The 26,642-nt window shown below is 40.1% G+C and overlaps 1 pseudogene; it reads right to left on the bottom strand.

Annotated features, from left to right (window-relative positions):
* LOC127631663 (S-adenosyl-L-methionine-dependent tRNA 4-demethylwyosine synthase TYW1-like) overlaps positions 1-26,642 on the bottom strand; it is a 116,387-nt pseudogene that overhangs the window by 6,212 nt on the left and 83,533 nt on the right.

Here is a 26,642-nt window from a genome sequence, read left to right as displayed (position 1 = left end):
AGTAAGTGCTGTAAAAGTATTGTTTCTTGTTAGTTCATGTTAACTATTTGTAGTTAACTCATGTTAACAAATACCACCTTATTGTAAATTGTTACTGATTCTACTCCTGCAATTCTACAGATTCAATATAGTTAGCGTTTTTATGTGAGGAACTTGTAGTTTAGTAAGTACTTATTCATAAGGGTACTTTCACTGTAGTTGGAACACTTTAAATTCTGAGCAGCTTGACAAGCTACAGTTTCAAAGTACATTAGTTTCCCCAAACACTGTCCATCATTGCGCAGATAGACGAGACTACATTAGATAACGGGGGAAAACGGAAGCCCTTTTATGATCCCCATAAGCCACACTAACAGATGGCCATGCCAAACACAGAGAGTGTAATTTGAAGTCCCATTCATTTGTAAAATTGTCTCTGCGCAGATAACCGGGAGCACTAGTCATATGAGGCCAGTATGAAGCTGTGGTTTGAGATGCTACATCACCCAACACACTGTGCACCTAACCTGAAATTAATGATATTCTGGACATTATGGTGTTCTATGGGCCCTCTTCAGTCTTTCTGCCAAAACATTGTACTAAACTATATGGCAGCTGGTGCAGATACAGCAAGACTGATCATTTTATTTACAAATGTAAGAATATTAAAAATGGTAGCTAAGTATTTAAGGTAGCTAAGTGTTTAAAAGACAAATCTTCTTTATGAACTAATTAATATTTATAATGGTAGCCAGTGTTAATCTTGTCATAGAAATTGCTGAGAAAAATGTTCATTGACAAGTTTTTGTTTTGTCAACGATAACAAAGAAAATATGAAAAATATGCATTATGAATATAATCAAATGGTTTTAATAATGTTAAATTCATGTATAAAATGTGTTGAAAAGAAATAATACTGCAAGATATTGACAATGCACTAACAATAAGAGAGGAAAAACTAGAAAGAACTAACTCAAATAATCCATTCTTAGTTGGTATGTTGGGGATTTCTCCACTGCGCGAACTGCACAAACACCTGTACAATGAACTTTACTAATGGGTTAATTACTTCATGGATTAATCTATGTGAGATTAATCAACCATGTCCACAACATATATGTAACATTATAACTTATATCAGCACAGACAATGAAGAGAATGAGTTGAACTTGAACTATTGTAAGAGACAAGCTGTATAATGTGTTGTATTATACATGCAGAAGAACTGAAACTACATAATTTGAATCTAGGAAAAACCCAACCTCCTGTAATTCTTCAACATCATAAATTAACGGACAAAGCATCAACAATCCTACTGAAGGCCTGTCTTTGGACAATAAAATGGTCAAGACATTCTAAACACCATAATTCAAAGCTAAAGGGTCATTGGTCAGAAAGACCCCTCAGCACAACCTTCTGAACTATTACACATTTCATCTTAATCCTAATGCTACACAAAGTCACAGTACATCTAAAATGTACAGAATACATTTATATCCATGATTTATACCTAGGACCTAGGCTTGCTAATTAATACTGAGAATTGCTTTGAACTGTGGTAACTTGTATAACTGACAAATTAATGATTATAGCCTGATGTACCTCTTTAAAATGTGTGTAATGTTTTATCCATGTTGTTTAACCAAGGAATTAACCAGTATGATTTGTAACCAAGGATTTTCATGTTTTTTTACCTACACGTACAATATTAATGATAGAATGTCAAATTTGGTATGCAAATGCTTGCTTAGTTACATGGAGGAAGCTGATGACAACGAATATCATGTCTCTTGTCCCATTCTCAAGATATAAAAGTTCATGATTAAATATGCAGTATTTTTGAGTGGGAGATTTGTAAGAATCCGAAACAAAGGACCATAAAATCAACTGTCGAAAAAGACCAGTTGACCATGTGACTCTGAAAAGCAGGACACCTTTGGGGATGTGGCCAATTTCAGTTCAAATGTTTCCAAACAGGAAGAATATGTTCTCTCTCTTTCTCTATTCTCTCTCTCTCTCATGGTCTTCTTGTCACTTCCCTTCTGCCCTCTCTGCTCTGGCTCTTCCCTCATAGTCTTCTCTGGATCTCTTCTGAACCTGATCCATGCCATATGAGATTCAAGGAAGCTTGGGACTCAAAGTCCCGAGGAAGCCTTGTACTTTCTACGGTTCAGAGAAGGCCTTGCTTCAAAACCAACCTCATCATTCATACAGACAATAGATTTATGTTTAGAATAGCAATAAAGTTTGTCTGTGTTAAAAGACGATGTGACTGGTATATTTTGATAAATAACCTCATCCCTGTTTCTAAAAGATTTAGCTTCAAAGCTGTACCTAAATATGTGTGATATTATTTTCAATAAGCCATGAGAATAATATCACTCCAATAAGTTAATTCATCATAATCCACTTATTAAAGCTAATTCCTAAATTGTGAGCGGATACAATGAGACGTTGTATTACGGTTTTAATGGTGGAGAATTTTATTCAGACAAATAATCAAATTATTTGTCATTTATCTATTTTCTAACGATTGTCAAACGTGACTCATAGTAATGTAGAATCTGGACAGTTTAATTTAGTCCATAGCTCACATATTGTATTTCGAGACCCTAAATTCCCTTAAATATAATGGTGTGAGAATGAGGGAACTTTAATGGTTCCCCTCTAAATTCGCCGGACCAAATATCCTATAAATGTGTAACTTGTATTGTGAATTTGCCATTTCCTTAAAAGCACGATACTTATAACGTAATATCCCAAACTGGGTCTAAATGTGAAGAATTCACAACAGAGTAACTTTAAAAAGTAGAGAATACAATTTATTCATTGTATGCTATTATTTCATGATATATCATGTTATATCTTATTTTTTAACATATTAATCTTGTAATTAATATGTTTGATACATGTTTAAATAATTGTAAGTATTTTATATATTTTGTTAAAATTTGGTCTGTCAGTTTGATATGTTTTTGGTATTTTGCACATTACCATCTATATTACTAGCATACTATATACTAGCGTACAATAAATAAGATGTTATTTTTGTCGACTAAACTTATATGCTATTTAATCAGAATAAAGTTGAAAAAATGAATGAATATGACATGATGAAGTATATACTAAATTGAATGGACATTTTCGACAAAATACTTTAATTATGACAAAAATAAAACCTGAAAATGAATCCTGATGGTAGCTAAAGACTTTTTGTCCCACACAATTTGTGTTACAGACATGAATGACATCTGCAATCATGCAGCTTGTCAAGGAGAAGTGTGCTGTTACTTTACTAAATGATCAGATGATATTTGTCTAGTGGATGATAAAACAGTCCAAATCATACCATATTCTTATATTAAGGAGGGACTCGAGCCAGGATATTGTCGACATTTGGGGGTGGGCTCTTTTGGGAGCTTGTGGCAGGAAGTCTAACAAAAGTCATATAACAAAAACCAGAGCTCCCTAGCATTGCAGCAGTGATTTTTGCACATAATCTTCAGAAAATATAAAAACCTGGTTTGTTCTACTGTTAAAACTCCTGATAGAATCCTTGTTTAATCCCGATTTTGAGGTGAAGAGAACTTCATTCCTGTAGAAAGTCGAGCTCAAGGGGGACTGTTCAGAACACTGCAAGAGAGGAAAGCTTTATGAGGACGCCACGTGCTAACTTTATGAGAATATAAGCTGTCAGCACCACACAGCAAAGAGCTGTAAATTCATTCAGAGGTCTTACCACTTCAAGAACACAGCAGATAAAGGGAGGAATGTTTGCAACCCTGGAATGAAAGAAAACGAAGGCAGAAGCTAAACAAAGTCAATGCAATAAAATACTGTCAGTGGCCTTCCAAGGTCCAGTGTGAAAATTTGCTTCTTATTACAATAACAATGGCCCTTGTGAGTCACGGCTGTGCCAAACATAGGCTGAGTCCCTTCGCTGTCTGTGGTGACGCGGTGAGGAATGATTTTTCACATCAAACTTCAATGCCTTTTCATTTAGCCGCCAGTCACAGGCAATACAAAGAGAGTTCTTGTGCATGCATGACCCAAAGGAAAGAAGGGGTCATCTGTAAGGCTCAGCACTGGCTTTGTCATACTCTCATTTAAATTTCAACAGTAGCAGGACAGTCTGATTGGTGAATTGGGTGAGCAGGAAGTCACAACACTGCACTGAATTAAAGAGAACTCAGAAAAAAAGGGGATTTGAAAATTCTGTAATTATTAACTCACTCTCATATCGTTCATTCAAACCCGTAGGACTGACTTTTTCATGAATTAATCATCCAATTCATTTAAAAGATCATCTCAATAGAACAGTTTATTTAAAGCGGAAATCATTACTTCTCCCATGAACTTTCACAAACGCACCAAATAAAGCAAAGGTGAATGTCATGATTTTCAGTGAATAACAACTTAAATGTTTTTCACCAAAAGCTTTTTTATGCCTTAAGAAGACTTGGACTATAGTGGACAAGTTGTATGGTCTACATTTATGGTAACTGTGTGTCCTTTCTGAAGCTTCAAACCTCCAGACCCTATCAATTCTAATTGCATGAAAAAGAGCAAACAGTACATGCTTCAAAATTCAGAAATTCAAACCAAACAAGTTTTTTCATTCTTGCTTACTCTCATGTCATTTGTTCAACCTGTATGACTGGCTTTTTTGAAACTGGATCAAACTAATTATTGAAAAGATCTGACCTGAAAGAATTATTCATTTGTAAATTGAATTTGGGTATTTCTCTCAAAAACTCCCACTAAATGCATTAATGAGAGCTAAGGTGAATTTCAAGATTTTCAATGAATAACAACTTAAATTTTGGTCGCCCAAAAATATCATATGTTTCTAATATTCTAATATCATGGAAAAGAGTGACCAGTACATCATTAAAAAAATTTCATTTTGTGTTCCATCGAAGAAAAGTAATATGGGTTTGGAACGACATGAACCGGTCCTCAAAAATAGCTTTATTAGGGGCTGTTGACTACAAATGAGTTTTTGTATCTGTCTATTCTGCTTTTAAATTCTTTTGCTATGTAATCATGTGTTAGACAAGTGTTTCCCAACCTTTTTTCTGCCACGGCACACTTTATAGGACTAAATAATTCTACAGCACATCTTAGTTTTCTGTCCATCTTAGTAGCATGTTTGCTTGTAATGTTTGAAATTCGGCTATGCAAAAAATAGTCACTTTGTCCGTCATAATCTATTATTACCCGTCATTTTAATTTTCATATTTTAATGATAATAATACATTTAATAGCTTTTATTTTGGTTCACATTTTCATTTTTAATCATGAACTTACAGGACGAGTATATAGCAGATTATGCATGTATTTATTTACGAAGAGAACAGATGAACAACAGAGACATGAAGCAGATGAATGTTTTTTTCCCCCACACAGTGACAGCGGAGGCCACTAAAACACGACATATGAACAGCACAATATTACAAAAAACAAATACGATTAAGATATGAACAAAATATGTCAAAAATGAACTAAACAGAACTCACTTCACAACTCAAACCTTCCTCCTGGTCCGCATCGACTTAAACTGAGTGCTCGCCTGTACGTAAACGCATCAATGGAGACTGATGCTGAGGCAGTTGTCATTAGATTTTGTATATTTGCCTCAGACAGACGACTTCTCGTGGCAGTTTTAATTTGGTTCTGGAGGCTGAACCCAGCAGCAAGCGCCGCATTGCACTCCACATGACAAGCGTTGCAGAAAACGTCACAGAGGGGCAATTTTACGAGTTAGCCATATAAAAAACTGGGAGGTGTGCACAATAATCATTGAAAACATGTATTTGGTAGAGAGAAAAAGCTTGCAGTTGCTTTGATAGTAGAAAGCAATAAAAGGACTCATTTAGGTTGAGGTCTAAGCGTTAAAAGTGTTAGTGAATTTAAATTAGTTCAATAACTGGTGTTTCTGATATTCGTAAACGATAATATTTAATTAACTCTCTGGGGTCTGAGGGTAATTTGGACCCTGGAGAAGTTTTGACATGCCTTGACATTTGTGCTTTTTTCAGTTGCTTAAAAACTAGGGCTGGCGATTTAACGCATTAATTCAGTGTGATTCATTTTACAAAAAATAACACGTTAAAAACATTTACGCAATTAATCGCATGCCCACGGACCACAATAAGGAAGATTCCTTAGAAATGCAAGCTTGTAGTACCACCTGTTTACTTAAGAGGGCAGTAAGTGAAATTTCAGCTGTGTGAGCAACACACAGTTTATACAGTGAAGAAAACACCTCAGTAGGCAGAACAACACAAACATGCGTTACGTTCTTGCGTTCAAAACACTTGAAGGAGCACAAATGCGATCTAAGGGATCTCAAGATGTGTTTAAAGATTGAGTATTAAACTATATTTAACTTGACACAGTGAACTAATCATTTTATGTTTATGACGCAACACACCCGAGACGTCTGACGTAGGTGTAAATTGACGGGACCTTAAACAAGCCCTCATAATAAATCTCCAAATGACTGACAAATTCACTTGTGAAATGGATTGCTGTGAACTGTATGCCAATGGTTGACTTATGATCAATAATATGGTAGTAAACAATACATTGTATTCTAAAGCCACTTTTTGAATGGTCTTATCAATGATTAACTCTTCTGCTACAAAAATGCATTTTAATTATCTGAATATCTTATATATATATATATATATATATATATATATATATATATATATATATATATATATATATATATATATATATATATATATAATGTTTTAATATTTAAAGATAACTATGTATAATTATATATTTATATAAATATGTATAATCTTTATATATTGAAGTATTGTCATATGAGGGGCTTTCTCAGCAAATATTTGTATATGCAATTAATTAATCAGGACACCATGTAATTAATTTGATTAAAAAATGTTATTGATTGACAGGCCTATTAAAAACATATTAATGGCTGAAGACTGATAACACTGTATTCAGCACAAACTGGGCAACAATAATATGTGAGCAACATGTATGTACAGGTTTGTATTTTTGAGAAAATAACGTTTATGCGTGGTTTTTGAAAAAACTAAAATTTTAAGTCATTGAAATAAGGCCATATAACACATACTAAACATTTGTCCACAAGCCTTTTGAGAACTGGATCTTGTAGCCTAGAGTTTTTGCTACAAAATGATGTGAAAACCATCCTGATCACTCATTCATACAAAACAATATAGTAATTGAACTTTTGTAAGGCAATTTTAGTGTTAGAAATGTCATATGCGAGGAGGCGTGAACTATAATGAATATTGATTGTAATTCACACCTGAGGAGACAAAAGACCCCTCCCCTGGGCCTATCAATGAGGGATAGAGAATGAATGTGAGGAGACTTAATGATCAAAATCAAGTTTTAAGTTAAAATAGTAATATGACTGTTCATTGGAAAGGAGGAGGTGAGAACCGGCCTGGCGATATAAACAATATTTTAATGATTAACAAACGACACAAACACACACATGATGGACATGTCCTTAAACGATCTCTCTCTCCACACCGCAATCGGCCTTTATCCTTCTCGGAGGCTTAATTAGCCTGATAAGGGACCGGGTGTGTATAATCACGATCCAACCCCGTCCTCCACCCTGTCACAATGAAAAGTGAATGTATTGTGTTTACATCAAACCTCAAAGTCTGGGGCGTTCACCATTTGCCTTGATCGCTTCAGCACATTACCGTATGAATGGCGCGCTCTGCTGGTGGGTGGGATCACATTAGCTATAATTAGCTGAGCCAGGAAAACTGTACATCGCTTAGTTTCATACAGATTACGTTGCAGGAGAATATTTGTTTTAAATTTGAATTGTTTTATTTAAAAGTAGAAATTTTTAAGATTTCTTTAGACATATGTTTCATGTTTGTGTGATAAGTATTCACAGAGTTTCAGTTCATTTTTGTGACGTGTTTCAGAAATATGCTCGTGGAGACAGAACCGTCTGATAGCTCACCCTTTATATTTTCTTTATTTTACAAAAGCACAAGATTTTGTTGTTATTGTGAGTGTACACAAATAAAAGTAGACCCTTTATAGTCTCTAATGATGTCTTACACTTATCTGTATACCCAAAATTGACAAAGTATTTTAAGTTGTTTCCGCTGTAATGACGAATGCCGGCTCGTCCATCGACCCCAGAGGGTTAAAAGACATTATGAGACATTCAATGTCTCTTCACAAATCTGGACAGTTTTTAAATATTTCTTGTTGCTTAATTAGTACTCTCAAAGACATTATTGGTGAAGCAAAAACATGTGTGTGTCACTTCATAGACTTCAATGTTTTCTGCAGCGCTGACGCGAGTCATGTGAAAGACCCTTAACGTGTATAGATATCAGTCACTTTTGCACATTAATTATTGCTCTGAACAATCACAAAAGTGACCGAATATGGTTTCAAAACTGAATTTCTTCGAAAAGTGAGAAGTTTTAATGCCTTAAATTATTATTATTTTTTAATTTATTTTGTGGAATTTTATAATTTTCCACAGCACACCTGACAATCTTTCACGTCACACTAGTGTTCCGCGGCACAGTGGTTGGGAAACACTGTGTTAGACATGCATCTTTGATGCTTGCACCGCATCCTGCTGTTTTTCTCATCGTCTTGCACAGGCATGCTGCAAAAACTGCATCTCAAGACACCTGCACTCTGTTCTAAGCGTTGTGCTGTGTCTAGCTTTTTCAGCACAAGAGCGTGTTCTGTCTTTTGTTGTCGACATTACCGTCGTGCCACTCCTCCCTCATAGGGGTCACAATCATCCTCCTTTCAGGGTGACCACCAACAAAATACAAACCTCTTCACCGATGAGAGGGCATTGGATAACCAGGTACCTTCTCGTGCTTGTGTGGGCTTGAGTGGATGTTTGCGCTGGGCACTTACACTGACTAAGATTCTCCACTACTGCAGCTCATTTGGCACAACCATCTCTGTATCTGTGCATGATAAGACAAGAGATGAATGGAGGTATAATATGAGTGGTTCTAAAGGAGGTATACAGGTGGACACAATCAGAGTCCCTTATTACGTCTGAGAGAACTATCCAGGGCTGGAGAGAGAAAGGAATGTGAACTAATGGGATATATGGAAATCCATATAATAAGCATGAGGAACACTACTTACTACTGTCTACTCATTTATTCGACCTCAAGTTGTTCCAAACCCAAATTACTTATTTTCGTGGAACTCAAAAGATGTTAGTTAGAATGTTAGGGACTGACCTTTTCAGTCACCATTCACTTTCGTTGTATGGAAATAAGATGCAATGAAAGTGAATGAGAACTGAGGTTCTACCTCAAATCTTTTGTATTCAACATGGGTTTGAAACAACATGAGCATGATTAAATGAAAAAAGAATGAAAAAGCATAATGTTGAATTAAAGCAATAGTTCATCCAAAAATTGTAATTCTCTCATCATTTACTTACCACTATGACATCACAGATATGAATGACTTTCTTTCATCTGCTGAGCTCAAATGAAGATTTTTAGACACATTTTTTACCTCTTTTGTTACACACAATGCAAGTGAATGGGTGCCAAGATTTTAAAGTAATCACATAAGTCAGCATAAAAGTAATCCATAAGACTCCAGTAATTCAGAAGCGATACGATGGGTGTGGGTGAGAAACAGATCAATATTTAAGTATTTTTTTTACTATAGATTCTCATGTGATCAGTCAATCTCCACTTTAACTTTCACATTCCTCTTCTTGTCTTTTTGGTGATTCACATTCTTCATGCATATTGCCCCCTACTGGGCAGGGAGAATAATTTCTAGCACCAAAAAAAAGACTTAAATATTGATCTGCTTCTCACCCACACCTGTCATCTTACTTTTGAAGATATGGATTTAGTCACTGGAGTGGTGTAGATTACTTTTATGCTGCCTTTATGTGCTTTTTGGCCATCAAAACTTTGGCACCCATTTACTTGCATTGTATGGACCTTGAGCTGAGGTTTTCTTCTAAAAAAAATCATAATTTGTTTTCTGGAGAAGCAAGAAAGTTATACGCATCTGGATGGCATGAGTGTGAGTAAATTATGAGAGAATTTTCATTTTTGGGTGAATTATCCCTTTATATGAGCAAAGAGGTCTAAGATGCTTTTACACAGGAGCTTATCAAAACAGATGAGAACAGTATGCATCCACACCAAGGCATGGCATTTTTCTTTTTTTTTTCTTTTTTTTTTTTTAAAGTAAACACTCCACTGGGTGCAATTGAGATTGTCAGAAGAGGAAAAACTTGCAATAGAATCACATGCATAAATTTACGGTACTTTATTTCAGAATACAAATAGCAAATCATTAAAGGGATATTGAAAAGCCATATAACACTTACACATTTTTTTGTGAGAGAAGAATGCTGGTAAGGGCTTCCTGCCCACGCAGACCATTAGAGAAGCTGCCACAAGAAACAAATGTAAAATGAGTGTGGCTGTAAGAATGACTAGTGCTGTGTCGGGAGAAGGCACAAAACACAGGAAGGGAGATGTAACCCTTCACCCGAATGGCAGTTTAATGCAAGTACAATATCAACACTTTATTTACAAAGACATTTAGAGCAATGGCAGTGGCATTGGCTTTAAGTGCCTTTAAGACTGAAAAGGAAATTACAGTACAAATCTCTGTTTCAGTGAAACAACTGCAAGAGTAGAAAAACTATTAGCCTGTTTCCACCAAAACGGAGCTGGTTCTCATGCCAGAGCCAGAGCTCGGCCAAGACTTCTGCAAACATCTTCCAAAACTGCTGGCCGTTTCCATTGTCAATGCAGGATTATAATGTAAGTGACTATGTTACTACATAACCTGCCCATAAACAAGCATAATACATCATGGTCAATGATTATGAGTCTTACTTCTAATTTTGAGAACATCTTTAACATCCAAAGTAATTTGCTTCAGCATCTTTATGCCATCACGAGTTGCCTTTAATGTAATGGTCATAAGTTTTCTAAATAAATTACTAAAAAAATCATAGTAATCATTTCATACATTGATTAAACTGTCATACTGAGTTGAATAAGTGCTGAATAAATGATTATTGATTACTGAATTAACATATAAATTCACTCTGTAAAACAATTCAAAACTGTAATCAAATTAATTACATAATATGCCAATTAATCAAAAGAACATCATTTAGTCATCCTGACATTCTGCCTAACATCTTTTATACTCAGCAAAAGAAAGAAAGTAATTTGGGTTTGAAACAATATGACAATGAGTAAATGATAACAGAATATAAATTTTTAGGTGAACTTTACCTTTAATCAAATTAATCGCACTTAAATCACATATCAATATTTTTTGAGAAAATCCGCCAAATGGCAAACATTCAAAGACATAATGTATTGCCACACGAAAGCATTGAATATACATTACAATAAGTGGCTTTAGAAGTGGACGATTTTTTATGTGTAATGTATTTTTTATTTATTATGTACTGTATATATTTGTTTTATTTTCACATCATTTCATACCATATAATTTCGGAGCAATCCATTTTGCAATCGATTTCATCAATCTTTTTGTGGTTGAGTTAGAGGTCTTGTGTTCCATCTGTGATATTAATTAACTGCTGGTCAGATGCATATATTTGCTCATTGCTGTTTAACTGCATCTCGGCTTAGCAACTGGACACTATTGGCTTTATTGATTGTAATGGGGTCATCTAGTTTTGTGAAACCAAGTTTTGTTGATTTGTTGTTATCATTTGGAAAACTTAACTAAGTAATGCTAAGTACCAAGCATGTCTGTGGAGTGTTACCTTGTGGTGTGAGAGTAACAGACAGTTGGAGTGCTTGTGTTCGCAGGCAGTTTCATAGTCTGGTAGCAGGTTGGCTAACTGCTGCACGAAGTAGATGACCTACCCGTGCCATGGCACATTGGCCATGACCAGAATACTGGCTGAGCTTTCTCCACAGTACGTCACTCCCTGGAGGTAGGGCAATAAAGACAAGAGGGGCAACTCTATTACACAGTGCATTTAAATGGTCCAGGCTACAAACCTAGTTAGTATGATAAAATCTCGGCATAAAAGTACCCTTATGAAACGGATAGATCCATCTGTAATTTCTGAATGAATGAGCCACGTTTGAAGCCATTGTAAAAAGCAAATATATGCTCCAATATTGCTATGTTGCTTGGCATCCGTAAACAGCCTACAGTACCACAAACTGTATTACATAGTGGAAGAACTGTTTATTCTGATTATTATTACTAATAATAAATGTAACTATTGAAAATTGGTGTCTATTTATCATATTGCCACCATTTTATAAAAGCAATAAGCTGCTGAAGGCAGTGATTTACAGTGTTTTTACCATGATTAATAGGGTGTCACATTTTGCCTAAGAACAACCCTTACCCATGGTAAAATCACAGTAATGCATGGCCTCTTGTGACTTGTTGCTATTCTGATCTCAAACCCTCAAGAATGTTTCTTCTGTGGAACATGAAAGGATGAAGAGTGTAACAGTCACTCTTTACCATGCAATTACAATGAATGAGGACTGGAACTTTCAAGCTTCAAAAAGTAAATTTATGATTCACTGAAAACCTTGAAACGATTTAAAAAAATTATTTATTCATGAACTTTCGGCCATTGCTACTTCTCTCATGAACTCATCAACACACTAAGGAGAATTAGGGTGGTTGTCCAGAATTTTGGGGGGCGGCTGTGGCTCAGGTGGTAGAGCGGATCGTCTGCTAATCGCAGGGTTGGCGGTTTGATTCCCAGCCCACATAACTCCACATGATGAAGTGTACTTGGGCAAGACACTGAACCCCAAGTTGCTCCCAATGGCAGGCTAGTGCCTTGCATGGCTGCTCTGCCGCCATTGGTGTATGAGTGTGTGTGTGCTGGGTGAATGGGACACAGAGTAAAGCGCTTTGGTAACCTCTAAGGTTAAAATAGGCGCTATATAAGTGCAGACCATTTACCATTTTCAATGTATAACGTCTTACATTTTGGTCTCACCCAATGCTATTATATAAATTCAGAAGAAATAGAATATAATACATCCTTTTTTAAGCTTGAAAGCTTCAGCCTGCATTCATTATAATTGCATTGTAAAGAGTATTACATTCTTCGAAATTACTTGTTTTGTGTTCCACAGGTGAGTAAATAATCACAGAATTTTCATTTTTGGGGTGAACTATTCCTTTAAGACATTTCAAGCCTCTATTAAATCTGGTGTTATAGATTTAGCTGTGCCTCACTGTAAAAAGCAGAGACAAAAAATGCTCTGAATCATATCAGCACGCACACACAGCCCAAGGACACCGTAGCGTGTGGATGCTGATTTGATTTTTCTATGGATGATGCAGACTGAGACAGCCAGATCATTTCATTCAACACCCACACATACAAGCACATACAAGACAGGACAGTATTCACATCACATCTCAGATCTTTACGTGATCAGCACAAACAATCTATGAAGGTCGCCTGTGCTACATGCAGGAATGCAAATTCAGCTTACATGATGGTTTTAACATCATGTACTATGATTGGGTACTCAAACAAACTGGGGTCAATTCAGGTCACATGCTCATTTGAGCCATCACACATGGTGAGATGTAGTAATTCATAAATCTGGTAACCACAGAAGTGGCACATGTCACCGCTGGATGAGAACAGGACTCATTTGCGGTGTGGTCACTATTAGTTCATGGGTCTGGTTGTGTGTAGGAGTAGCTGTGCTGTTGACAAGACATTACTCATCCTGCGATTCAGTGAAAGCTCATTCTGCAAGGCTTTATCTAATTTCAGCCCTCATCACTCTGAGCTACTATGGCTTTATTAAGCTGGACAATCGATTGACGAAGACTTTGAGCCATCGAATGAAAGGAGTGTTAGGGGTATAACAGTTATGACCCGGATCAGATAAGGAGAAAGAAAAACCAGGAGTCAAGAAGTTCAATCAAAGAATCCAAAATTTACTGAAGAATAGTTTGCAGTGAAATTGGTACAGCCAGCGGCAAAGTCTCACGAGGAGATCGAAAGCTAACTCCTACCTTACACAAAATTTTACATCAATTATACCATTTGCAAGGACGTATCTTCTATTATTTAACTCCTGATTGGCTAACAGAGCATAAAGTCACAACATATAGATAGCTATAGCACATCAACATTAATCAGCGCAATTGTCGTCCTGGCCCGAGATTTACATCTGAAGTGACCTCGCAGATGGTCTCGGGCGTCTTCGAGTCTGCCTGCTGTGTCTCCCTGGGTTCAAAACCTGGGTAGAAGGTCAATACGCACACACAAAACACTGACGAACGACAGTGTTTCTCTGCGCACAAGGGAACCAGAGCACACATTTATCAGGTCATTTTAACCAAAACAGTGAGATAAGAAATATTCACCCCTCAGGCAAAGGAGAGGAAAGAAATAATAAGAGAAAATTTACACTTCTACTTATTCAAGTGCTATCACATAGGATTTTAAATCATATAATTAGTCATGGACAGGTAAAAATCAACCACAGAATACATCTGGAACATATGTTTAACATTCTCCCTGCCCCCTCTCATCACAGCTAAGCTTATCCCCAAAGGACCTTCAGACTACGGGCAGGACAGAGAGAGACTCTCTGGAATGTTCCTTAAAAGACACTAGTTAACATTCCAACACACATATGATTCAAAGTATATTTCAGTTATGCATAAGAAAATAGAATTGATTATGTGATCATGCATATAGTTAATTCATCACTTTATTAAAGAAGTTAAGCAACAGAATATAGATAGATATTGATATAAAAGGATATATATATGTATTGATATATCAGAAGAGACAAGGGATTTCGACCCTCACCCTTCAGGAGAAAAAGAACCTTTACGTTAGGAAGAGGTGTGGTCACTGCACACATATCAACAGTAAACAAAGAATCAATGGTTTCCCTCAGAGACCCAGCGTAGCAGAATTGCAACAGTTGCTTGAAGCAATTAAATAATAAATAATATTCATTAAATATGGGTAAAAACTACGTATAACAAAAGGTGACACTCTGAACTGTATCACAACAGCAGTTTTGTTTGGAAAAATTGCAAATAAACAGAGCTTGCTAAAAATAAACAAATAGGAAATATAGTTGACACAATTGCTTTTTTAACACTTAGCAATTTTTCAAGAAAGTATTTGACCTGTAGTAATTTGTTCTTAATTCCCAACATATTTACTGACATACTGATGTTTAGATTTCCCGAAAAACTTCACAAGTGTAGCAAAATTGCAACGCTTGGCATTAGTGGACAAACTTTTTCTATACTTACTTTTTACATTTACTTTTTCAGTAAATCAAATATAAAACTATTCTAAATGATTTTCAGCTGTTTTCTGAGCTGTTCCGTTATTTAAAAGAAAATCTTAGTTTTATGGTATTCATGGTATATTCATTGTACTGCAGAAATTAGATGAGGGTATTTTTAATTATTTTGATTATACCAGCAAAAATATCACCAATATCAATGATCCTCAGTTTTAAATAGTCAAATGTTTTAATTGTTCATGAATGTAACTTTTCTTTTTTTTTTTTTTTGCAGAAATAGTTAAGTAGACACAAATTAATTATTTTTCATAAGCTTTTGTGTGTTGAGTTGTGAGTTCAGAACTCCCACATACTGTGTAAAAACAGTGGTTATTTTTGCAACCCTAAATGCCCAGTGATGCAATTTTGCAATGTTATTCCAAGATTCGCTACTATACAAAACTGAACTTGCAAAACAATAGTTAGACATCATTTATTTTAATTATTTAAAGGTGCTATAAATGTCATATTTTTACTGTACTAAATCATAAAATGACCATAATATGTCATTAGAGAATTAAGAAACATGCTAAGTTTAAATACTGGCTTCTCATAAAACAATGCTACAGCCAGAATATTCTACACTGAAGCTTCCATTCTGGCCGGAATTTCTATTTATGTTTTGGCCTGTGTGATCCCGCCCACTGCGCACTCACCAATGGTATTTCGAAACCACCAGGTTGCCAGATTTGAACAAGTTTGCAGGCAAACAACACTGTGTACTGCAGCCATGGAAGCCAGCAAACGAACTGGATCAGGAATAACTGATTCCACTCGACATAAAAAGCCTCGACATCCATCTAAAACCACCATCACCAGAGGTGTAGTAAAACAAGGATAAATATTGGAGACATTTTCAGTTTCGCTCGTTCCTGTTACGTGTCCTCATTCTTGCATTCCCTTTGAGCTTCGAGTCTGGGGCGGGGTAGACAACTCTCCAATATTTTGAATTTGGACTACAGTACCCATTTCAAACACTTGTTGTTGTCAATCTTGCATATAGCACCTTTAAATATGTACATGTTTAAATGTAACTTTTCTTTTCTTTTTTTTTATATATATATATATTTTTTTTTTTGCAGAAATAGTTAAGTAGACACATTTTTACAGGTATTAATATTTTATTAATACAGTTGTACAGTTATTAAGTACAGTTGAAGACAAAATTATTTTCAAATAATTCCCAAGTGGTGAAATATTTTTTTCAACATAGCATTTCTAAACAATAGTTTATTTAGTCAACTTAGAGAGTTTAAAATACAAATAGAAACAAAATTATAACCAAGAATAAAAAAATCAACAGGTCAAAATTATTAGCCCTCTGATGTTAATAGTCAATAGTGTATCCCTTTTGCTTGATAACAGCCTTTAGTCATTTGTTGTAGTTCTCAACAAGTTTGAAGCATTTCTCCCGAGGAGTCGCAGCCCATTCCTCCTTAGCAAATCTCTCAAGCTCCTCCAGATTTGTTGGTCTCCTGACATGGACTCTAGTCTTCAGTGTGGCCCACAGATTTTCTATGGGATTCAAGTCTGGACTTTGTGCAGGCCAGTCAATGACGTTCACTTTGTTCATTTGGAGGTAGTTCTAGATAAAGAAGTAAGAAGTACAGAAGTATGCTTTGGGTCGTTATCATGCTGGAAGACAAAATGTCGACCCAAACCAAGTTTTGTTGCAGATTGCCTGAGGTTGTCTTTCAAAATCTTCTCTTGGTCTTCCTTTTTCATGATTCCTTCGACCCTGATGATATTCCCAGTTCCAGACGCACTGAAATATCCCCACAGCATTATACTCTCACCGCCATGTTTCACTGTGGGAACGGTGTTCTTTGGGTTGAGCGCCGCTCCCTTCTTTCTCCAAACATAGGCAACATCTCTATGGCCAAAGAGCTCTGGTTCTGTCTCATCTGACCAAAGGACACGTTTCCAGTATGCATCATTTTTCTCTAGGTTGTCCTTGGCAAACTTCAGTCTAGTTTGGAGGTGTCTCTTCTTCAGAAGTGGAGTTTTTCTTGGTCTGCAACCTCACAGTCCATTCCTGTGCAGGGCCCTAATGACTGTCTTCATTGAGACATCAATCCCAGACTTGGCTAAATTATTCACTAGTGTATTGGCAGTTGGTCTTGGGTCTTTTGAAACCTCTCTCACCAGTTTTCTTTCCAATGTTTTTGAAATCTTTCGCTTCCTGCCTCTGTAGGGTGACCACCTGCTAATAAGCCCAAGGGGGGACAAGGGGTATGTTTCTGAGGGACAATGTGGGACACTGCCTGGCACGGCAGTGCCTCCACCCCACGGGCAGACTCACTGATAGTGGTTTACCCATTTCTAGCACATACCACCTTACATGGTATATTAATAATGCCCTATTCCCCTAAACACATGTAATTGCTGATGTATCCTCATGAATAGGCCAACCAATGTGTATTAATAATATTTTGAACATTCAATGAATTGACAGATGCACTTCCACTTACGATTTACTTTAGCTATTTAATTTTATTTATTTTACATTACAATTTATTCACTTTAAATAAATTATCATATAAAATTATAGGATTAACAGGAATTTTAGTTGCTCAACACCACAGAAACAGTAAAAAAAAAAGTCTTAACTCACAACTCCAGAGGTTCACGGAACAAGAAGGGGGAGGAAGGATGGTGAACTTGCATTTTAGTAAAGGCAGGCGCAGGAAAAAAAAACTGTTCAGTGTTCTGGGGACACCTTTTCTCAATGTTTCGATTTTTTGCACCCTCAGATTCCAGATTTTCAAATAGTTGTATCTCGGCCAAATATTGTCATATTGTCAAACCACACATCAATGGAAAGCTTATTTATTCAGCTGTCATGTGATGTATAAATCTCAATTAAAAAAAAACGACCTATGTGACTGGTTTTGTCATCCAGGGTCACAAATAGCTAACACACAACAATTTTACATCCATGAACATAACTTTAACATTACCTTTGGTTGTTGTCTCTCGTTGCTCATTCAGTGGTCTTCTGAGGACTTTCAAGCAATCTTCGACGGAGGCAGGGGCAAGCACATCCGTGACAATGGCTTCTGCCTTCGTCCGACCACAGGCCATCCTCTTGGCAATGTCCGAGTCCAGATAAATCGTTTGGGCTAGCTTTGTGCCACAATCTCCTGCCCGATATGATGTAGCGTGTTGGACAGTGTGATACACACTCGTCACCTCTGCAGCAGTCACTTTGTCAGCTAGAAAGTCGTTTTTAGGTCGGAGGAAAGCATCCATAGATTTGGATGTCTCTTTCTGTTGGACACGTTTCTTGTGAGTCTGTGTCGTTTGACATCGTATTCCCCTCCATGTCCGATTGAGAAGGACGTTTTGCAAAGGTCACAAAAAGCCCTCTCTGTATCCCCCCCAACACCTTTCAGCCACAAATATTCATTTTCCCAGTCTTTCTTGTACCCACACCTTCTCTTTTTTGATGATGGCGGTGCCTCAGACTCAGTCTCTTTCTCCATTTTTTGAATTGGAAAGCGCGCATCTAAAAGTTCCTTCCCAGTGTCTGGTATGCACGTGCGTGCGCTGTCATGACAACAACGAAAATCTGAGGGGTGTGTCACGTGGGTGTGGCAACAGTAGCGTACTACTGAACTGTCAAGTAATGTTCGTTTGGCTGCCTGGGGCTCGAGGATATAGAGCGACCAACTTTTTTTTTGAGCAAGCATTGATTATGCGTGACACGGTCTCAATTTGCGGGACGTATGAATTGGGCTTCAAACGCTGTGCGCGCACGCACTACGCGGGACGGGTGGTCATCCTATGCCTCTGCCAGTCTTGTTCTCTACTGTGTGGGTCTCTTCAAACTTCTTGATAATACTTCTCATAGCAGTTTTTGACACCTGAAAACGCTTTGATAAACGTGTATATCCTTGTCCTGCTTTTTCAATTATTTAAAAACAATTCTTTTTCTCAAGTCTAAACTAATTTATTTTGTCTTTGCCATGATGACAGTTTTATATTAATTCACTAGTTGTTTTGTAAGATACTAAACCTCAGTTTGAAGTGCAATTTAAAGGCTTGGGGGTTAATTAGGATAATTAGGTGAGTTAGGTTAATTAGGCAATTCATTGGATAACAGTGGTTGGTTTCATAGCCAATTAAACAGACAATTTCTTAAGGGGGCTAATAATATCGACCTTAGCATTTTTTTATTAATTATTTTATTCCAGGCAAATTGAAATAAATAAGGCTTTCTCCAGAGTAAAAATATAATAAGAAATGCTGTGTTAAAATCCCCGTGTTCTGTTAAACATCACTTGGGAAATATTTGAAAAAGAATTGAAATGTCATAGGGAGGCTAATAATTTTGTCTTCAACTGTATATGTATACGTCCCATAAAACCAGTGGACATGTTGTAATTACAATTTCGGCAAAATCTTCAGCAGTTTCCAGGAAACGTTTTTAAATAATAGGATGGGCGGATTCAATTCATATCAAACTTTATTGACAAGAGAAAATTAAGTTTACAGTGCCAATGGATTATTATATAATACAGATATAAACATAATGAATACTGAAGTTTAAAATCCCAAACCTATTATTTTCTCTGGCTGCCGTTCAGTCTCTACAAGTATACTTGTCAGCAGCTTGACTCAATCTCTATTGCTCAAACGCTGAGTCACTTTCAGGCGGTTTGCGTTTTGAAACTGATGAAAGTCAGTTAGCGTTTTTTTACAAGATGCAAAAAAATACAATAGCTTCCCAATATCACTCGCCCATTTGCGGATAAAGAATCATTCTCCGTACAGTAAATTTTTAATTATGCCCAGGACATGTGTTGCGTGCAATGAATAAGCCTGCACTGCTTCACACAATCAGTTTCTTTGCAAGAATGTGGTTCTGAGTTAGTGTCACGGTCTCGTGTCGTCCGCACTGTGTTTTCATGTCGTATGCACCGTGTTTCGTGTCGTCCGCACCGTGTTTCATGTCATCCGCACCGTGTTTTCTGTTTCACCCAGCACTGATCCCGTTCCATGTCACGTTTTCCCTGTTGTTCACCCTGAGTCTCACTGTCCGTGTGTAAACTTCACTTCCCATCTTTCCCGGCGCTGTCACAGCTTTATTGTCCGCACCTGTTCGTCATTTTGTTATCACCGTGTCTGTCCATTTAAACCCCGCTGTTTTCTCCTTCCCCTGTCGATCGTTGATGTTCCATGTCTCCGCCCGTGTATGGTTCGACTTTCTCTTCGTGTTTCCCTGCCTGCCTGCCTGTCTGTCAGCCTGCTCAAGGTTACCCTGTTGTCTGTCCGTTCGAGGTTACCCTCTCATTCTCCGCCCTCCGTATCCCCTAGTATTTAGTTTGCCTTTTCCCATTGAGGACTTTCTTTTGTTCCTGTGTTCTGTTTATTCTGTTTTCTTATAATAAAGGCCGCACTTGGATCCACACCCCCGGTCTGCATTCTCCTATTTCCACGCATCATCACAGAACGATCGACCAAACAATGGATCCAGCGGCCCAGCAGGCCAACTACCGGCTGCTTGGTTTGAGGCAAGGGGACCGACCAGTGGAAGACCACATCCGGGACTTCCTGGAGCTGGCACACTTGTCGGAGTTCCCGGAGTCAACCCTGGTGGTTTTCTTCAGGGGTAATCTGGACGGTTCGCTTAAGGAGCGGTTACCACCGGCGACACGCGGTTGGACTCTCCAGGAATTCGTGGAGGAGACCTTGCTGGTCTGCGGCTCGCCACTCACTGTTGGCATCGCCGAGGAGGATTCCACCTCTCCTCCCACAGTGGTGACTCCCCAGTCGTCCATGGCGCTTCCTGTCGCGCCAGCCCACCTGTCAGCGAGCCCATCCCCACGCCAGTCACCCCCCACAAGCCAGCGCGTTCCACTTCATCTGCCCGGAGGAGAAAGAGAAGACGGGCTTCCGCCTCCCAGCCCGCGCCTGCCCCGGTCTGTGAGCCAGAGCCCACGCCTGCCCCGGTCTGCGAGCCCGAGCCCTCGTCAGCCACGGCCAGCGAGCCCGAGCCCTCGTCAGCCACAGCCAGCGAGCCTGAAGCCACGCCGACCAGTAACAGTGTACCAGCGCATACCACGGTCAACCAGCCAGAGCCTGTCACCTCAGAGGTCAGTGAGCCAGAGCCTGTCGCCTCAGAAGTCAATGAGCCAGTGCCTGTTGCCTCAGAGGTCAGTGAGCCTGTGCCTGTCGCCTCGGTCGTCCCTGAGCCAGTGCCTGTCGCCTTGGTCGTCTCTGAGCCAGCGCCTGTAGCCTCGACCGTCCCTGAGCCAGCGCCTGTAGCCTCGACCGTCCCTGAGCCAGCGCCTGTAGCCTTGACTGTCCCTGAGCCAGCGCCTGTAGCCTCGACCGTCCCTGAGCCAGCGCCAGTAGCCGTGACCGCCCAAGAGCCAGCACCAGTAGCCGTGACCGTCCAAGAGCCGGCGCCGGTGGTCGTGCCCGTCCTAGAGCCAGTGCTTCTCGAGTCTCCCAGGACTTCTCCTCTCGAGCCTCCTAGGGCTCCTCCTCTCGAGCCTTCCAGGGCTCCGCCTCTCAAGCCTCTCGAGCCTTCCAGGGTTCCACCTCTCAAGTCTCTCGAGTCTCCTAGGGCTCCGCCTCTCAAGTCTCTCGAGTCTTCCAGGGCTCCTCCTCCCGAGCCTCCTAGGGCTCCGCCTCTCCAGTCTCTCGTGTCTTCCAGGGCTCCTCCTCCCGAGCCTCCCAGGGCTCCGCCTCTGAAGTCTCTCGAGTCTTCCAGGGCTCCTCCTCCCGAACCTCCCAGGGCTCTGCCTCTCAAGTCTCTCGAGCCTCCCAGGGCTCCGCCCCTCGAGTCTTCCAGGGTTCCTCCTCTCGAGCCTCCCAGGGCTCCGCCTCTCAAGTCTCTCGAGCCTCCCAGTGCTCCTCCTCTCGAGCCTTCCAGGGCTCCGCCTCTCAAGCCTCTTGAGCCTCCTAGGGCTCCGCCCCTCAAGCCTCTCGTGCCTTCCAGGGCTCCGCCCCTCAAGCCTCCCACGGCTCCACCTCCCGAGCCTCCTACGGCTCCACCTCCCAAGCCTCCTACGGCTCCGCCTCCCGTGGCTCCGCCTCCAGAGATTCCTAGGGCCTCGCCTCTAGAGGCCCCTACAGGTCAGTGAGCCAGTGCCTGTCGCCTCGGTCGTCCTTGAGCCAGCGCCTGTAGCCTCGACCGTCCCTGAGCCAGCGCCTGTAGCCTCGACCGTCCCTGAGCCAGCGCCTGTAGCCTTGACCGTCCCTGAGCCAGCACCTGTAGCCTCGCCTGTAGCCAGCGCTACAGAGATTCCTAGGGCCTCGCCTCTAGAGGCCCCTACGGTGCCACCTTCCTCGGCTCCGCCTCCGAAGCCTTTCAGCTCACCGCCTGAAGAACCTCCTATGGCGCCACCTCCCTCGGCTCCGCCACTAGAACCACCCTCGGCTCCGCCTCCGGAGCCTCCCTCAGTCTCTCCTCCGGCGCCCCTCCCGGCTCCACCTCCGAAGCCTCCCTCAGCCTCGCCACCGACGCCTCCTAGGTCCTTGTCTGCCTGCCTGCCCTCTCGGCCTTCCTGGTCTGCCTATCTGCCCTTTGTACCCCCATGGCCTGTTTCTATGCCCCTTGTGCCCCCGTGGTCTGTCTCTGTGCCCCTTGTTTCCCCCCTGGTCTGTCTGTTCTCTCCCTAGTCTACCCCCTCTCTCCTGGGTTCTTCAGTCATTTTTATTGTCTTGTTGTTTGTGTTAGGACCGTCTGGTATCCGGTCCTTTTGAGGGGGAATTATGTCACGGTCTCGTGTTGTCCGCACTGTGTTTTCATGTCGTCCGCACCGTGTTTCGTGGCGTCCGCACAGTGTTTCATGTCATCCGCACCGTGTTTTCTGTTTCACCCAGCACTGATCCCGTTCCATGTCACGTTTTCCCTGTTGTCCGCCCTGAGTCTCACTGTCCGTGTGTAAACTTCACTTCTCATCTTTCCCGGCGCTGTCACAGCTTTATTGTCCGCACCTGTTCGTCATTTTGTTATCACCGTGTCTGTCCATTTAAACCCCGCTGTTTTCTCCTTCCCCTGTCGATCGTTGATGTTCCATGTCTCCGCCCGTGTATGGTTCGACTTTCTCTTCGTGTTTCCCTGCCTGCCTGCCTGTCTGTCAGCCCGCTCAAGGTTACCCTGTTGTCTGTCCGTTCGAGGTTACCCTCTCGTTCTCCGCCCTCCGTATCCCCTAGTATTTAGTTTGCCTTTTCCCATTGAGGACTTTCTTTTGTTCCTGTGTTCTATTTATTCTGTTTTCTTATAATAAAGGCCGCACTTGGATCCACACCCTCGTCTGCATTCTCCTATTTCCACGCATCATCACAGTTAGCCACAGAAAGTGCAGAAAAACATTGAAGTTTCAGCCATTGTACAAAGGTCCCTGGGTTTGTTCCTGGCAGGCATCAGATGCCCTAATCCCACCCCCACCCTAATCAGAGCCTATAAGGATGAGTAGCCTACCAAGAACAACTCGGGACAACTTTGTCATGTCTTGTGAAGGCCCCGAAAGTAAAATCAACAACAACAAAAAACAGATATTGCATTAATTGCATAAACTTTTTTATAATTAATTGCATAAATTAAAATGTTACATTTCCCAGACATAATTTATATAGTTTAATAGTAACACTACTGACTTCCTAGAATCACTTCGAAGGAGGAGAATACCAATGCTTTGTAATATGCCAAAATAGTTCTAAATTGAACTTTGCCACAGCTGCGAAATGTGAAAATGAGAAAATATTTCTTACTGACCTTGAAACTCCTCCATGAAATTCTGCCTTTATTCAAACTGAATTTTCCATAACATCTGTGGAGAAATATCCCTTTGAATCCATTTAAAGATTTTTTTTATCAAATGTACATAACAAGTGTGATAGCGTCATATCTAAGATCACCATTTAAGGCTTCCTTTCTTCTAGCATCCCAATGATAGGGGATTGAAAAGATGGTGAAAGAGACTTCATGCTGTCTCCACCTCAGTCTTCCAGGCAATGGCTGATGGCCAAGGATGATATTCCAGGCCTGGCACAGATTTAAGCAGCCATATAGAATAACGATTACCAACAGAAACAACCTGATAACTCAAAGGGCAAGGAGAGGGGTATTTCTTCAGCCAGCCCATGCCAACTCACAATGTTACTGAATTAACTGTTATGGACTTACAATTCAGCTTGCAGAGGAAAATACACTGATGAGTAAAAACATTATGACCACTGAAATAACGTTGATCTCATCTCATAAAATGGCCACATGACAAGGTCTGGGTATATTAGACGGTAAGCTAATGATCAGTTCTCGTAGTCAACATGTTGAATGCTGGAGAAATGGGCAGGAGTAAAGACCTGAGCAACTTTGACAAGGGACAAATTGTTATGCCCAGATGACTGGGTCAGAGCATTTCTAAAAGGCAAGGCTTGTTGGGTGCTCCTGATCAGCAGAGGTGTGTTTACCTGAGGTGGGACAAACCACAAACCGACAGCAGGGCGTTGAGTGCCCAAGGCTCATCGATGCTCGAGGGCAACAAAGTCTATCCCATCTTGTCAAACTGACAGAAGGTCTACTGTGGCAAAAGTCACAGAAAATGTTAATGATGGTTACGGGATGAATGTGTCACAAAAAACAGTGCATCGCACCCTGCTGCCTATGGGGCTGCATAGTTGCAGACTGGTTAGAGTGTCCATTATGACCCCTGTCCACCGTCAAAAACACCTACAATGGGCAATCGAGCATCGGAACTGGACCTAGGAGCAGTGGAAGAAGGTTGCCTGGTCCGATGAGCTATCACGTCATGTAAACGGCCAGGTACGTGTGCGTGTTTACCTAGGAAAAAGATGGCACCAGGATGCACAGTGGGAAGGCAACAAGCCGGTGAAGGGAGTGTGATGTTCTGGGCAATGTTCTGCTGGGAAACCCTGGGTTCGGCCATTCATGTGGACGTTAATTTGATAAGTGTCACCTACCTAAGCATCGTTGCAGGGACACCCCTTCATGGCAATGGTATTCCCTGATGGCAGTGGCCTCGTTCAGCAGGATAATGCGCTCTGCCACACTGCACACATTGTATGGGAATGGATTGAGGAACATGATGAAGAGTTCAAGATGTTGCCCTGGCCTCCAATTTCCCTAGATCTCAATCCGATTGAGCATCTGTGGGATATGCTGGACTAACAAGTCTGATCCATGGTGGATCCACCTTGCAACTTACAGGACTTGAAGGATCTGCTGCTAATGTCTTGGTGCCAGATACAACAGGACACCTTCAGGGGTCTTGTAGAGTCTATGCCTCGCCGGGTCAGCACTGTTTTGTCAGTATGCGGAGGACAAACAGCATATTAGGCAGGTGGTCATAATGATTTGGCTCTTCAATGTAAGTGCAAAATGTTTTCAAAGGAAATATACAGAGCAAATATACAGTCATGTTAAATTGCAGCTCCAAGTACTGTTCATGCAGTGCAAGACATTTGTCACTTAGAAACATCCTTACATTACATCCTGGTGATGAAGAAAACTTGAATAAGCTAACCAAAACCTAACCAAAAACAACAAACGTTTACAACCTAATAAAGTTGAGTAGGCAAGTCTAGACTGAACTTTTTTGCACTGATTTTAAGGGGAAATCTATGGAATTGTGCGGAGTGGATTTAAAGATTGTAAAATGTTAAATAAGTGAATAAAAGTGTGTGGGAATTCAACGCATTATGAACATGGAACACCCTGGAATTATTACAATTGTGCCAAATCCTCTTGCCAAATTTCATGCCCTATTAGATTATTTTCAGATAAACAATTTTGATTGATTCACATATTCAACATAGAAAGACAAAACATATATACACAGAATCAACAATTAACCCCATAATTACCCATTCCCCTCCCAATCCCCAACTCCTCCCTGGCCCCCAACAACATCCCAGTCCTCATACATGATTATAGACACTCACACACACACACACAACTAAAAAAAAATTCATAATAATAATAATCACTCATCCAGAAACATCAGATATCCACCCCATAATCTCTTGAGAGATGTTGAAGCTCCATCCCCCAGACTCTGAATTAGCGGGGAGTAATACACTGATGCCTCATGACCTTTTCCAAAAGCAGTAATCACCACTCCCAGAGTATCTGCCGCATTAGGGGGGTGTATGCTACTTCCAAAAATAGAGCAGAGCAAGTGGCACAGCTGTAAATACCTAAAAAACTGAGATCTGGAGATCCCAAAATGTTGGATCTCAACACACCACTCTCATATAGGTTACAGAGTGTTTTAACCTCCCTCACAATCCACTCTGACCAGCAGAAAGGGGACTTATAAATTTAAA

The sequence above is a fragment of the Xyrauchen texanus genome, chromosome 38 (assembly GCF_025860055.1).
Source record: "Xyrauchen texanus isolate HMW12.3.18 chromosome 38, RBS_HiC_50CHRs, whole genome shotgun sequence".
In the NCBI taxonomy this organism is placed as follows: Eukaryota; Metazoa; Chordata; class Actinopteri; order Cypriniformes; family Catostomidae; genus Xyrauchen; species Xyrauchen texanus.
Note: the sequence above shows the minus strand (reverse complement) of the source record. Positions and strands in the feature narration are given on the sequence as shown.